General features: G+C 44.9%; 1 protein-coding gene and 1 long non-coding RNA gene across 5 annotated transcripts in view; both read left to right on the top strand.

Moving 5' to 3' along the window:
• Positions 1-13,115, top strand: part of ST7 (suppression of tumorigenicity 7) — a 160,615-nt gene that overhangs the window by 121,046 nt on the left and 26,454 nt on the right. The gene's annotated exons all lie outside the window — the stretch shown is intronic.
• Positions 10,356-11,689, top strand: LOC135175071 (uncharacterized). The gene is made up of 2 exons (XR_010302203.1): positions 10,356-10,416; positions 11,555-11,689. It is a non-coding gene; the product is annotated as an uncharacterized LOC135175071 (long non-coding RNA).

The following is a 13,115-nucleotide window of genomic DNA, read 5'->3' as shown; positions in this document are numbered from 1 at the left end:
GCTTAGGCCACTCTTTCTCTTTGATTCTTTGAAATAATTATCTTTTCTAGCCTTCCTTTAGTTTATCTCCAGTCTATTTATCTTCTGAATTGTCTTCTTTCTACTTCTCTTTTGCACAATCAGTTTCAGCTTTCTTTTGCTCCCACTTCCTACTAGAGGCTCCTTGTTCAGCCAGTACTGTTTATTCCCAGTTCCATTCCTCTGCCTTTCCTACCTGTGTATCTGTACCTGCCTTTCCTACCAGTCTTCCTTTCAGGGCAGTGATAGTCACAAAGCATCTACCCCTCCCACTTTCCAACTTACGCCTTACCAGACATCTTTTCAATCTACCCTTTTCTCTGCGGTTTCTACTGTCTCTATTTGACATTTCTCTGCTGCATTGCCTGAGTGCCAAAAAGCAGAACAGTAATAGCTCACACAGACAGAGGCATCTCACAGTCAGCCCCCATATCATCACATGGAACAGTGGCAAGAAGATGATGCAAGATGATTCTTTGATGAGCCAAGAATCTTTGGAGGGTATGAACAAAAATATTGCAGAAGCTTCCACTGAACATGTGCTAACTGCTTTCTTGTAGCATCTTGTCATTTAAGAAATTAAGATACATTTTAATGAGACTAGCAATATACCACTGGATTGATACTGACATGATCACCCTGCCAAATTTCAGACCCTTGCAGTAGGCTGTCACACACTGAGGTTTTTTAATGAAAGCTGAAAAACCAGCTGATTACATGCAACAGTAGTGGTAGCCATGGCTACCACTCCAGCCTGGAATGTTTTCAACTCTTTCTGGAGTCAAACAATTATAAGTGAAGATAAAAATGTCACCTAGGCCTTTTAGTACTGCCATCCAGTAGCAATAGTGACTTGGAGAGAGATCTTGGTTGTGTTTAGTCTGGTTGAAGAAATCTGCAACTGAAGTGATAACAGTATCACAGTATCACAGTATCACCAAGGTTGGAAGAGACCTCATAGATCATCAAGTCCAACCCTTTACCACAGGGCTCAAGGCTAGACCATGGCACCAAGTGCCACGTCCAATCCTGCCTTGAACAGCTCCAGGGACGGCGACTCCACCACCTTCCCGGGCAGCCCATTCCAGTGCCCAATGACTCTCTCAGTGAAGAACTTTCTCCTCACCTCCAGCCTAAATTTCCCCTGGCGTAGCTTGAGGCTGTGTCCTCTTGTTCTGGTGCTGGCCACCTGAGAGAAGAGAGCAACCTCCCCCTGGCCACAACCACCCTTCAGGTAGTTGTAGACAGCAATAAGGTCACCCCTGAGCCTCCTCTTCTCCAGGCTAACCAATCCCAGCTCCCTCAGCCTCTCCTCGTAGGGCTGTGCTCAAGGCCTCTCACCAGCCTCGTCGCCCTTCTCTGGACACACTCAAGCATCTCAATGTCCCTCCTAAACTGGGGGGCCCAGAACTGAACACAGTACTCAAGGTGTGGTCTAACCAGTGCAGAGTACAGGGGCAGAATGACCTCCCTGCTCCTGCTGACCACACCATTCCTGATGCAGGCCAGGATGCCACTGGCTCTCTTGGCCACCTGGGCACACTGCTGGGTCATGTTCAGGTGGGTATCAATCAGCACCCCCAGATCCCTTTCTGTTTGGCTGCTCTCCAGCCACTCCAACCCCAGCCTCTATCTCTGCATGGGGTTGTTGCGGCCAAAGTGCAGCACCTGGCACTTGGCGCTATTGAATGCCATCCCATTGGACTCTGCCCATCTGTCCAGGCGGTCAGGGTCCTGCTGCAGAGCCCTTCTGCCCTCCAACCCAGCCACATCTTCCCCCAGCTTGGTGTCATCTGCAAACTTGCTGATGACTGACTCCATGCCCTCATCCAGATCATCTGTGAAGATGTTAAAGAGGATGGGGCCCAGCACTGATCCCTGAGGGACACCACTAGGGACCGGCCGCCAGCTGGATGTAGCACCGTTCACCACCACTCTCTGGGCTCATCCCTCCAGCCAGTTCCTAACCCAGCATAGTGTTGCCATCCAAGCCATGGGCTGACAGCTTAGCCAGCAGTTTGCTGTGGGGGACAGTCTAGCATAACATTGCAGTCTTGCTTGTAGCTTCTTGTATTTCAGTAATTCCTGTGACATAGGTGTAGATCCCCATGGACTTCGGGTTTGGGCACATTAGAAAGCAAGTAAATAGAATGCCCCATTTTCATGCCCCGGGCACCAGATGCTGTTGGCACCTTCCAGTCTTTAATGTATTACATAATTGTCCTGGGAGGTAGCAGAATTCCCTGAACTGGGAATTAAGCCATGCCTTCTCAAATATCAGACTAAACTCTCCTGCCAGCTCTGCTTTTGCATAGTAAAGCACTGATCTGCAGTTTTAAAGAATACCACGATGGCAGTTTGTGCAATGGAAGTTGTTAAAACTTGAAGGTGCATTTTATTTTCTTGAAGCCCTCTGATAAATCAAAACTGAGGTTGTAGATGCAATAAATGAGGTGTTTTGGAATAAAGCACTTCTTTTGTGTGTTTGAACCCATGTGGTTTCACATTATGCTTTGACATATAAACAGAGGTGTGTGTATGCACTCCGTATGCACGAGGACTCAGCAAACACAGGCTTAACCAGTATAACCCTTAACAGTTCACTGGTCTCAGAAGGCCCATCTCAGGGAGTCTCAGCTCATTTTAGAACTCATCAGCTTCATGTGTTGTAAGATTTATTTGAATATAAAACAATGAACTCATTTATACCCTCCGATCTGCAGTTTCTGTTAGTCTCACTCCACTGCCTTTTTTTTGAGTAAAACCAAACTTGATTTATTGTATTTTGATAACATTTGAACAAATTATTTCCTTGAGCTGTTTGCCCCCACCCTGGACTAAAACGTTAGATTACATTATGCAAAACTCCGCCTGTGCAAGCAGACACACTGCTTTACCAAAAGCCATGTGTTAAATTGTGTTTATGTTATGTACCTGGCAACACAGCTGATGTCCATGCTCATTATTCATGGAAAAAGGGCCTCATTAGTGGGGCAGCGTGCACTGTTGCTGAGCTACATCATTATGGTTTCAGAGTTCAGTGCCTGTCAATAGAGTGCAGATGACCTAAATGCTGATGAATTCCAAAAATATGTTTGGCTCCAATTTAACACATATCAGTGTTATTTACAGCAGAAATAGTTGTGACTGCTAAAGAGACTGTTCTTGATGGAGTAAGCTTCTGGTGTTTATAGTAGATAAAGTTTCTCTGCTCCTCTTTCTTTCCTTTTTAAAGGTTGTTTTCCAGTGGAGTAGGTCTGCTTGTTGTGATGGTTAGAGCAAATATTTATTAGCTTCTTTGGACAGCCAGTTGCTCTGAGAGTTATTATCTGGTAACCTGAGCACTGTGTGAAAATGCAGCCCTTTCTGGCAATTGAAAATCAGATTTAAAAAGAGTGCATGCCCATGTATTTAGTCCTAGTGATGCAACAGATCCTCCCTAAACCTGTCCTTGCTTTCCATTTTAAAATGACAGTGTCTTCCAGTGAGAATATAACCATCCTAGTTTACAGGATGAACACCTTATACAAATTCACTTTTCGCTTACCCCTTCCAAAGAAGAAGAAATATAATGTCACCATGAATGTAGAGTCCCAAATTCAGAGGTGAGAATCATAGAATGGTTTAGTTTGGAAGAAACCTCAAAGATCATCTAGTTCCAAGCCCCACCATGGGCAGGGACACTTCCCACTAGAACAGGTCGCTCAAGGCCTCATCCAACCTGGCCTTGAACACCTCCAGGGAAGGAGCATCCACAACCTCCCTGGGCAGCCTGTTCCAGTGTTTCACCACCCTCACTGTTAAGAACTTCTTCATAACATCTAGTTTAAATCTCCCCTCTTCCAGTTTAAACCCATTACTCCTCATTCTGTCATTACCAGACCTTGTAAATAATCTTGTAAATAGAGAAGATAATTTAGACCAAAAGAAACATAGAAAGAAAGTGGTTTTTAAATACTAAAGGTTGTCTTCTGCTCTAGGCTATGGCATTTTATTTATTTGGTTATGGAAGAATCCTATGTAAATTAGCATCAAATAAAAATGCAGGCCTTCGAAGAGACACTTTAGAAAACTTTCACTTGCAATACTTACAGCTTAGTGAAATCTAGTACATATAGAGAAATTATTTCTCTCATTTCTCCAGACCCTTTCTGTCTAATTTATTCTTGTCCTTACAGACTTGTGGAATTGATAATTTCTATTTACATTAAGTTTAAAGACATTCCTTTTGTAGAGTTGTAAATTGGTGAACCAATTGCATGGAATCTTCAGTTATATTAGCCATGGCCTTCTGGATTTCTCTGTGTGTGTATATATTTGAGATGACAGCTTCACTTCATCACTTTCATTAGTTGTTGTGATTGTGTTTGGGTTTTTTGGCATGTTCTGCCTGGTGGTGCTACCTGGGTAGATGTTCTAAGTGCAAGAATTGCTTTTCTGCTGACTTGAAGATGTAGCAAGTGGCAGTACAGAGCAACCATTTCCTCACACGTACTAATTTATAATCCTTCTATTTCTTTGAAAGGGAGACTGTAAGAGAAAGTTCCTCTTAGTTAAGATCTTATCAAAGCCTAGCTTACCTTCTCACCTCAGCCCGGAAAATCATGGAACAGATCCTCCTAGAAGCAAAGGTAAAGAGCATGGAGGGCAGGGGAGTGATTCAAGACAAACAGCATGGCTTTGCCAAGGGCAAGTCCTGCCTCACCAACCTAGTAGCTTTCTGCAGTGGAGGGACCACATCAGTGGACAAGGGCAGACTAGCAAATGTCATTATCTAGACTTTAGTAAAGCCTTTGACACAGTGTCCTACACAGCATTTTTCTCTCTAACTGAAGAGATACAGGTTCAGTGGGTGAACTATTCAGTGAATAAGGAATTGGTTGCATTGTTGCATCCAAATGGTAGTGATCAACATCTCAATGTCTGGATGGAGATGGGTGCTTTGTAGTGTTCCTCAGAGCTCCGTACTGGGACTGGTGCTTTTCAGTGTCTTCATTAGTAACACAGACATGGAGATGGAGTGCACCTTCAGTAAGCCTGCCCAGGATATCAATCTCAGTGGTGAGATTGACAAGATTGAAAGACAGGATGCCATCTAGAGGGACCTAGACAGGCTGGATAAATGGGCTTAGGTGAACTTAATGAAGTTTAATAAGGCAAAGCACAAGGTCCTGCACCTAAGTTAGGGCAATCATCAGTACAGATACAGGCTGGGGGGGATGGTGAGATTGAGAGCAGCCCTGCGGAAAATGACCTGGGGATACTGGTGGCCAAGAAGCTGGACATGAACCAGTAATGTGCACTTGCAGCCCAGAAAGCAGACTGTACCCTGGGCTTCATCAAAAGAAGTGTGGCCAGTAGATCAAAAGAGAGGTGATTCTACCACTCTTCTATGGTGAGACCTCACCTGGGGTACTGTGTCCAGCTGTGGAGTCCTTAACACAGGAAAGCCGTAGACCTGCTGGAGCAGGTACAGAGGAGGGTCAAGAATATGATCAGAGGGCTGGAGCACCTCTTATGTAAAGACAGGCTGAGAAAATTTGAGTTGTTCAGTGTGGAGAAGAGAAGGCTCTGGGGAGACCTTCCAGTACCTGAAGGGGGCCTGCAGGAAGCCAGGGAGGTTTGCAAGGCCATGTAACACTAGGACGTGGGGAAGTGTTTTTAAGCTGGGGCAGGGTAGATTTAGGTTAGACACTGGGAGGAAGTTCTTCACAATGAGGAAAGTGAAATACTGGAATGTGTTTCCCAGAGTTGTGGTGGAGGCCCCACCCCTGGAGACAAGGTCAAACTTGATGGGACCCTGAGCAACCTGATGCAGTTAAAAATGTTCCTGATCACTGCAGTGGGGAGTTGACAATATAATCTTTGAGGGTCCCTTCCAACCCAATGCATACTATGAATCTATGATTTTCCAAGAGATACGAATTAGGTAAGACCTCCAGTTTGTAACTGCAGTATCAAGAGAATAGTTTGTCCTTTTTTTTTTACATTACATCTTACTCAGCTTCTGCTTCTAAGAATCAGTTTCTTTCCTGCACATCAAAATCACTTAGCACATCAGCTTGGTCTGTGTGTCTGTTCACACCATCCGGCCCCTTTTTTAACCATATGATTCTGTGGGGTTTTTGTTTCTGGTGCTTATGCAAAAGCACAGAAAGCCTAAGATCGTTATACTGATCTTGGTATTTTCTTATTTTGTAGAGTATAAATTATTCCCTCCCCTTTGTGTGCATTTAGGATTGAACCTGGTCAAATCTAAAGGGCTGACACTTGCCTAGTTGCATATGAAATGTTTACAACTAGCAGTGACCTTCAAAACCTTTCCAATACTGAAAGTTTAGATTTTGGTTGTGGTCATGGCAAAATCAACACTTTTTTGTTTGTACTGAAGTGTTTTTTCCCCATCCTATCAGGGGACTGAAATTCAGCCCCTCATGTACAGTGGCTTTCTGTTTGTGTTTCAGTGGGGTGTTCCCCACCACTAAGGAAGAGTGTCAAAAGTGCAATGAATCAGAACTGCTTTATTTTGCAAGCACAAAGTAAGCATTAGGTCATTGCGTTCATATTTTTGCTCCCTCCAGCATGTGTTCTACCATGTTATGTGGAAAAACGCAGTGACTATTCCCATGGGAGATAATACTACAGGATATTAGATCTTTTTGACAGAGTGTCTTTCCCCTGATATTCTGTTCATACTTTGTTTTATTGAATTCCATCCCGTTTCTCCTGCTTTTAACCATTTGTATCAGCTTAATTCACTTTCTTAAAGTTGTGCCTTTATAGATGATTACGTCTCTCTTCTGTCATCACCGATCCAGCCTGCACATATTTATTTCCTTTAGCACTTTCAATCTTTTCCATAAGCAATTCTTCCTGCCACCTGTGCAAGAGCTGACAATCTAGCCTGCGGGTTCAGGTTGCTGGGGGAGTTCTGTGCTGATAGGGCAAGTTTTGACAAGGCAGGCTGAGGGAAAGAAAATCGGAGCTGAAGTTCAGCCCCACTCATGGCACAATGTATGTCCTGCATTCCACCATTTTTTGTTTTACCTCTTTGCATAACTCCTTCCAGGTTGTCAGTATACTTTCAGTTACATGTTTGGAAAAATGGGAAGGATTCCAGCAGCTTAATGTAGTCTCTCTGCAGTGCTTTATTAAGAAGAAATAGCAGTTTTACTGTGCAAATTATGGCATGGTACATCTACAGCCTATTTCAGCAAATATTTAAGTCCTATTAATGTTGGTAGACTATTTACCTCTCTGAAGCTAAGCCCACAGAAATCCATATTGTTGACTTGTCAATAGCATACACTTTGGTGTCAAAACAGGGAGGGAAACACTATAATGCTGCATGAGAAGAGAAGGATTAAGTACAAGTCATACAGGCAACTTCTGCATAAAATTTACAGGGGAATCTGCTAGGTTTGTTTTACACCTTCCCAGTCAGAAAAGTTTATTCATTATTTTGCCTAATGTGAAATGCAGACAGTTTTTGCAGAGTCAGTGCATATGTCAGGTTGGATGAGGCCTTGAGCAGCTGAGTCTAGCTGAGAGATGTCCCTGCCCATGGCTGGAGAGTTAGAGTAGATGACCTCTAAGGTCCCTCCCAACCTAAGCCATTCCATGATTCTGTGATTAGTGAGTTAGATTTTGCATTTATTAACTATTAAAGCAATTACAATGTGTCTATCTCTTCATGTTCAGGGCCTTCTGATGACTTGGATAAGAGATATAACAGCAGTCCACATTTAGTTCCATTATTGCTATTGTATGAGAACAACAGATTCCACAGTCTATTTAGGTGACTCTATTTAGGCATATTCTGGATATCTTGGGTCAGAACAGCAGTGACATTATGGTAGCAAATCTACATCTGCAGTATCTTTCCAGTAGTTTACTATCACAAGCAACCAGTTTATAAACAAATGACCAGTGTAAGAATTCAGTTTCTGAACCCTCCTTATACCTGACTGGGGCTGACTGAAAGAAAACACTCATAAATTAAGTCTAGGTAGGCTATGTTGTGTTCTGTTTAAAGACATAAGCAGTATGGAAGAAGGAGGGCCTTTGTTGGATTGGGCAAAAATGTCCTGATGGTTTTGACAACAGAATAGCAGTCACATCTTTCAGCACATTGTGAGAGCTCCACAAGTAATTGCAGGAGGGTGGGAAGCAGTACATGTGAAGATACTTTGCCAGATGGCTCACAGAGCTGGTCACAGTGGAGATGAAGCCTAAGTTTTATGAGGATTTTAAAGTGTTGTAGTAATCCAATCAGAATATAGCAGAACCAAATACTTAACAGTCTAATATGGAGCAAACAAAATGCAAAACACTTTTGGAAGGAAGCTGGCATGGACATACTGAGGGCTATCTCCACAGTAACATAAACATGAACATTTGTATGTATTTATTCTGTTGCCCAGGGACCGTAGGTATTAGCCTGAAATACTTGCTGCTTGCTCATTAGGAGCATAGTACAGGAAGAGGCCTCCCTGGTTGAGTAAGGTCCCCTGCCACTGCATTCACCACATAATACTATCCCTTCCATGAGCTGAATAAGTTCCATCCTTCGTTATTAGCCATTTTGTTTGCTTCACTATTCTACCTGGAAACCTACCTCCACCACCTCCCTGGGCAGCCTATTCCAATGGCAAATCACTCTCTGGGAAGAACTTCCCCCTAACATCCAGCCTATACTTCCCCTGGCACAACTTGAGACTGTGTCCCCTTATTCTATTGCTGGTTGCCTGGGAGAAGAGGCCACCCCCCACCTGGCTACAATGTCCCTTCAGGTAGTTGTAGACAGCAATGAGGTCCCCCTGAGCCTCCTCTTCTCCAGGCTAAACAACCCCAGCTCCCTCAGCCTCTCCTCATAGGGTTTGTGTTCCAGGCCTCTCACCAGCTTTGTTGCCCTCTGAAGTCTGGACAAACATTCTCTTTCTGGTCTTTTTTTTTTCCTAATATGTGGACTTTGCCTGGGAAAATGTATTTCTAGGGACTTCTAGGTAGACCTCTTGTTCTTTGTCATTCATGCAAAATTTTGTGAAAGCCAGATCCTGAAACAACATTACTAGGTTTGAGCTGATGCAGGGGAAAGTATTTCCTGTGAGGGAATTATGGCTTGGTGGCCCAGAGAAACACTTACAGGTAAGGGGAAAATAAGGCATTCTGTTGACCCACTGAAAAACACAAAATCACAGAATGTTAGGGACTGGAAGAGAACTTAAAAGATCAAGTTCAACCTCCCTGCCAGAGCAGGATCACCTATACCAGATCACACTGGAACACCATATCCACCCATTTTCCACCCCACCCACTCCATCTTGCCCTTTTTTTCCCCCAAACTCAGAGCACCTGGTTTCTATTGGAGTCTCCTCCCACCTCAGGTGTGGCCACTTTGCCCTCCCTGCCCACTCCCCTTTATAATCAGCCCCAGGAAAGACAGAAGCTCTAAGCTTGCCCAACTGGGCAGAGGGATCCTCCTCGTGTCATCGCTGGTGAGTGCCCTTGGTGCACACTGGGTGAATGGTGGAGGTGATCAAAGGCCGGGGGGCCTGGTGGCCCCCCGGTTAGGCAGGATAGAGAATTGCTGCTCGCTCTAAGATCACCCATGGGTGCTGGCTGTGATCCACAGGACAAGGAGCAATGGATGTAAGTTGATGCGCAAGAGGTTCCACCTCAACGCAAGGGGGAGCTTCTTTACTGTAAGGGTCACAAAACACTGGTCCAAGCTCCCCAGAGAGGCTGTGAGCCTCCTTCTCTGGAGACTTTCAAGGCCCATCTGGATGCATTCCTCTGTGAGCTAAGCTAGATTGTATGGTCCTGCTCTGGCAGGGAAGGTTGTACTTGATCTCTTCAGGTTCCTCCCAACCCCTGGCATCCTCTGATACTTTCTGTTTGGCTGCTTCTTTCTGCTCACTTGTAAAACTGTAGAAAGGGCAGGACTAAACCCAGGCCATCTGGTTGTCTAGAATCACAGACTATTGGACATTAGAAGGGACCTCCAGAGGTCGAGTCCACCCCCACCCTGCCAAAGCAGGATCACCTAGGGTAGTCAGGTAGGTTTTGAAAGTCTCCAGAGAAGGAGACTCCACAACCTCTCTGGGCAGCCTGTTCCAGTGTTCCTTCACCCTTAAAGAGGTTTCTCCTCATGTTGAGGTGAAACCTTATGTGTTCCAGTTTGTATCCATTGCTCCTTGTCTGGTTGCTGCTGACCACTGAGAAGAGAGTGGCCTTGTCCACTTGACACTTCAGCTATTGTATACATGGATAAGTTCTCCTCTGAGTCCTCTCTCTTCCACACTAAACAGTCCCTGGTTTCTCAATTTTTTTCCACAGGGGAGATGCTCAAGCCTGCCAGTCATCCTCATGGCTTTGTGGTGGACTCTCTTCCAGCAGGTCTTTGTCTCTCTTGAACTAGGGAACCCAAAACTGGACACAGTATTCCAGGTGTGGTCTCTCTAGGGCAGTGTAAAGGGGGAGAAGAACCTCCTTAGACCTGCTGGCCACACTTTTCCTGATGCGCCTCAGGGTGCTAGTGGCTCTCTTGGCCACAGAGGCACGTTGCTGGCCCATGAGGAACTTGCTGTCCACTGGGACTCCATGATCTTTCTCCACAGAGCTGCTTTCCAGCAGGGCAACCCCCAACCTGTACTGGTGCCTATTGTTATTCCTCCCCAGATGGAGGACCCTGAACTTGTCCTCATTGGACTTCATATGGTTAGTCCTTTTCCAACACTCCAGCATGTTGAGGTCTCTGTTGCTATTACACAGCAGGGCAGGTACACCTGGCAGGATTCCCTCTGGAAATGGCCATCTGAAGCACATCCTTTTAGTTCACAAAATACAAGTCCCGAGTGGAGTGCAGGTGGAAAAGATCAAGAAAAGAGAAAAATTCCAACCTCAACATTAATTTAGGATTGAATATATATATTTTTAATAGTCCTGCATGTATCATGTATTTTGGGGTATGGAAAGCAGGGACTCTTTTTTTTCTGGGAGATGGAAAAGGTAGGACAGAGGAGAAAAGGGGGATAAGCCTAACTCTGCTAGATTACCTTTTTCCCATGGTACTTGTGTGTAAAGCCTACTGACTTAGTGAAAGCCAGAAATCCCCAGGGTCCATGTTGAGGACACTGTTTCATGCTGTCATATTTCCCCTGAGATTGTTACACTACTTCAGAGTGCCAGTGAACCACAAGCTAAAAGGAAATATGGAGAAAAAGTCTTTTAGCCATTATAATTTCATGGAGGTGAAGGAACAAGAAAGTAGAGGAATAGGTCAGAGAAGGTGGTGTGCACTGGAAAGCAGGAAAGGAGTCAGTAGGGTTGCAGACATAGTTTAATTTTCATTGATCACAAGGAAAATCTTCCTGGAATCCAAGTACTTTGCATAAATGATATTTGTGTGACCCATCAGCCAAAGGTCTTATCACTTACATGAACTGAGGCACTCACAAAGGAGGGTTCATTGTTTTCAGCTGAAAAGCACATCTTGTCTGCTCAATTAAACCTTACATTATCCTTTTTATTTCAGGTGATGATTTACTCTTTGAACCTGTCTGTTACAATTTCCTTAATGAAGTCTGTGCTGTAGAAGTGCTATTGTATTAGAGGCTTATAAACAAGTTAATCATTTGAGGCTGCCAATAAAAAAAATAGTTATATTTCCTCTTTGCTTCTCCTATTTCTGGGTATTCACAGACTGTCAGGGGCTGGAAGGCACATCAAAAGATCAGCCCAACCCCCTTGCCAGAGTAGGATCACCTATACCAGATCATACAGGAAGGTGTCTAGGTGGGTTTTGAATATCTCCAGAGAGAGAGACTTCACAACCTCCCTGGGCAGCCTGTCCCAGTGTTCTGTCACCCTCACAGTGAAAAAATTCCTCCTCATGTTTACATGAAACTTTATATGCCTCAGCTTCTACCCATTGCCCCTTGTCCTGTCATCAGGCATCACTGAGAAGACTCTGCCTCTGTCCTTCTGGCAGACCCCCTTTACATATAAACATTTATGAGGTCACCCTTCAGTCTCCTCTTCTCCAAGCTAAAGATCCCCAACTCCTTCTGTCTCTCTTCATAAGAGAGATGTTCCGTTCCCTTTGTCATCTTTGTGGCTCTGCACTGGACTCTCTCAAGCAGTTCTATGTCCCTCTTGAGCTAGGGGGCCCAGAACTAGGTGCAGTATTCCACATGTGGCCCCACTAGGGGAAAGTAGAGGGGGAGGAGAACCTCTCTCAACCTACTAGCCATGCCCCTTCTAATACACCCCAGGGTGACATTGACCCTCCTGGACACAAGCACACATTGTTGGCTCATGGTCAACCTCCCATCAACTAGGACCCCTAGATCCTTTTCCCTTTTGCTGCCTTCCAACAGGTCAGTCCCCAACCTCTACTGATACCTGGGGTTGTGCCTTCTCAGGTGCAAGACTCTATGCTTGCCCTTGTTGAATGTCATTAAATTTCTCCTGCCTAACTCTCCAGCCTGTCCATTTCTTGCTGAATGGCAGCACAGCCTTCTGGTGTGTCAGCCGCTCCAACCAGTTTGGTGTCATCAGCAGATTTGCTGACAGTGCACTCTGTGCCTTCTGCCAGGTCATTGATGAATATATTGAACAGAACTGACCCCTGTGGGACTCCAGTAGTTACAGGCCTCCAACTAGACTCTGCCCCATTGACCACAACTCTCTGGTTTCTTTCCTTCAGCCAGTTCCCAACCACCTCACTACCTGATCATCCAGACTACACTGCCTCAGTAGTGGTCACAGTATCACCAAGGTTGGAAGAGACCTCATAGATCATCAAGTCCAACCCTTTACCACAGAGCTCAGGCTAGACCATGGCACCAAGTGCCACGTCCAATCCTGCCTTGAACAGCTGTGGGAGACAGTGTCAAATGCTGTACTGAAATCAAGATAAACCACACCCACTGCTCTACCATCATCAATCCACCTGGTTATGTCCTCATAAAAGGCTATCAGGTTGGTCAAAACGTGACTTCCCCTTCATAAAACCATGTTGGCTGCTCCTAATGACTCCACTGTCCTTGATATGCCTTAGGGCAGTGCTGGGGATGAGTTGCTCCATTGAAATT

The sequence above is a fragment of the Pogoniulus pusillus genome, chromosome 4 (genome assembly GCF_015220805.1).
Source record: "Pogoniulus pusillus isolate bPogPus1 chromosome 4, bPogPus1.pri, whole genome shotgun sequence".
NCBI classification, from domain to species: domain Eukaryota; kingdom Metazoa; phylum Chordata; class Aves; order Piciformes; family Lybiidae; genus Pogoniulus; species Pogoniulus pusillus.
Note: the sequence above shows the minus strand (reverse complement) of the source record. Positions and strands in the feature narration are given on the sequence as shown.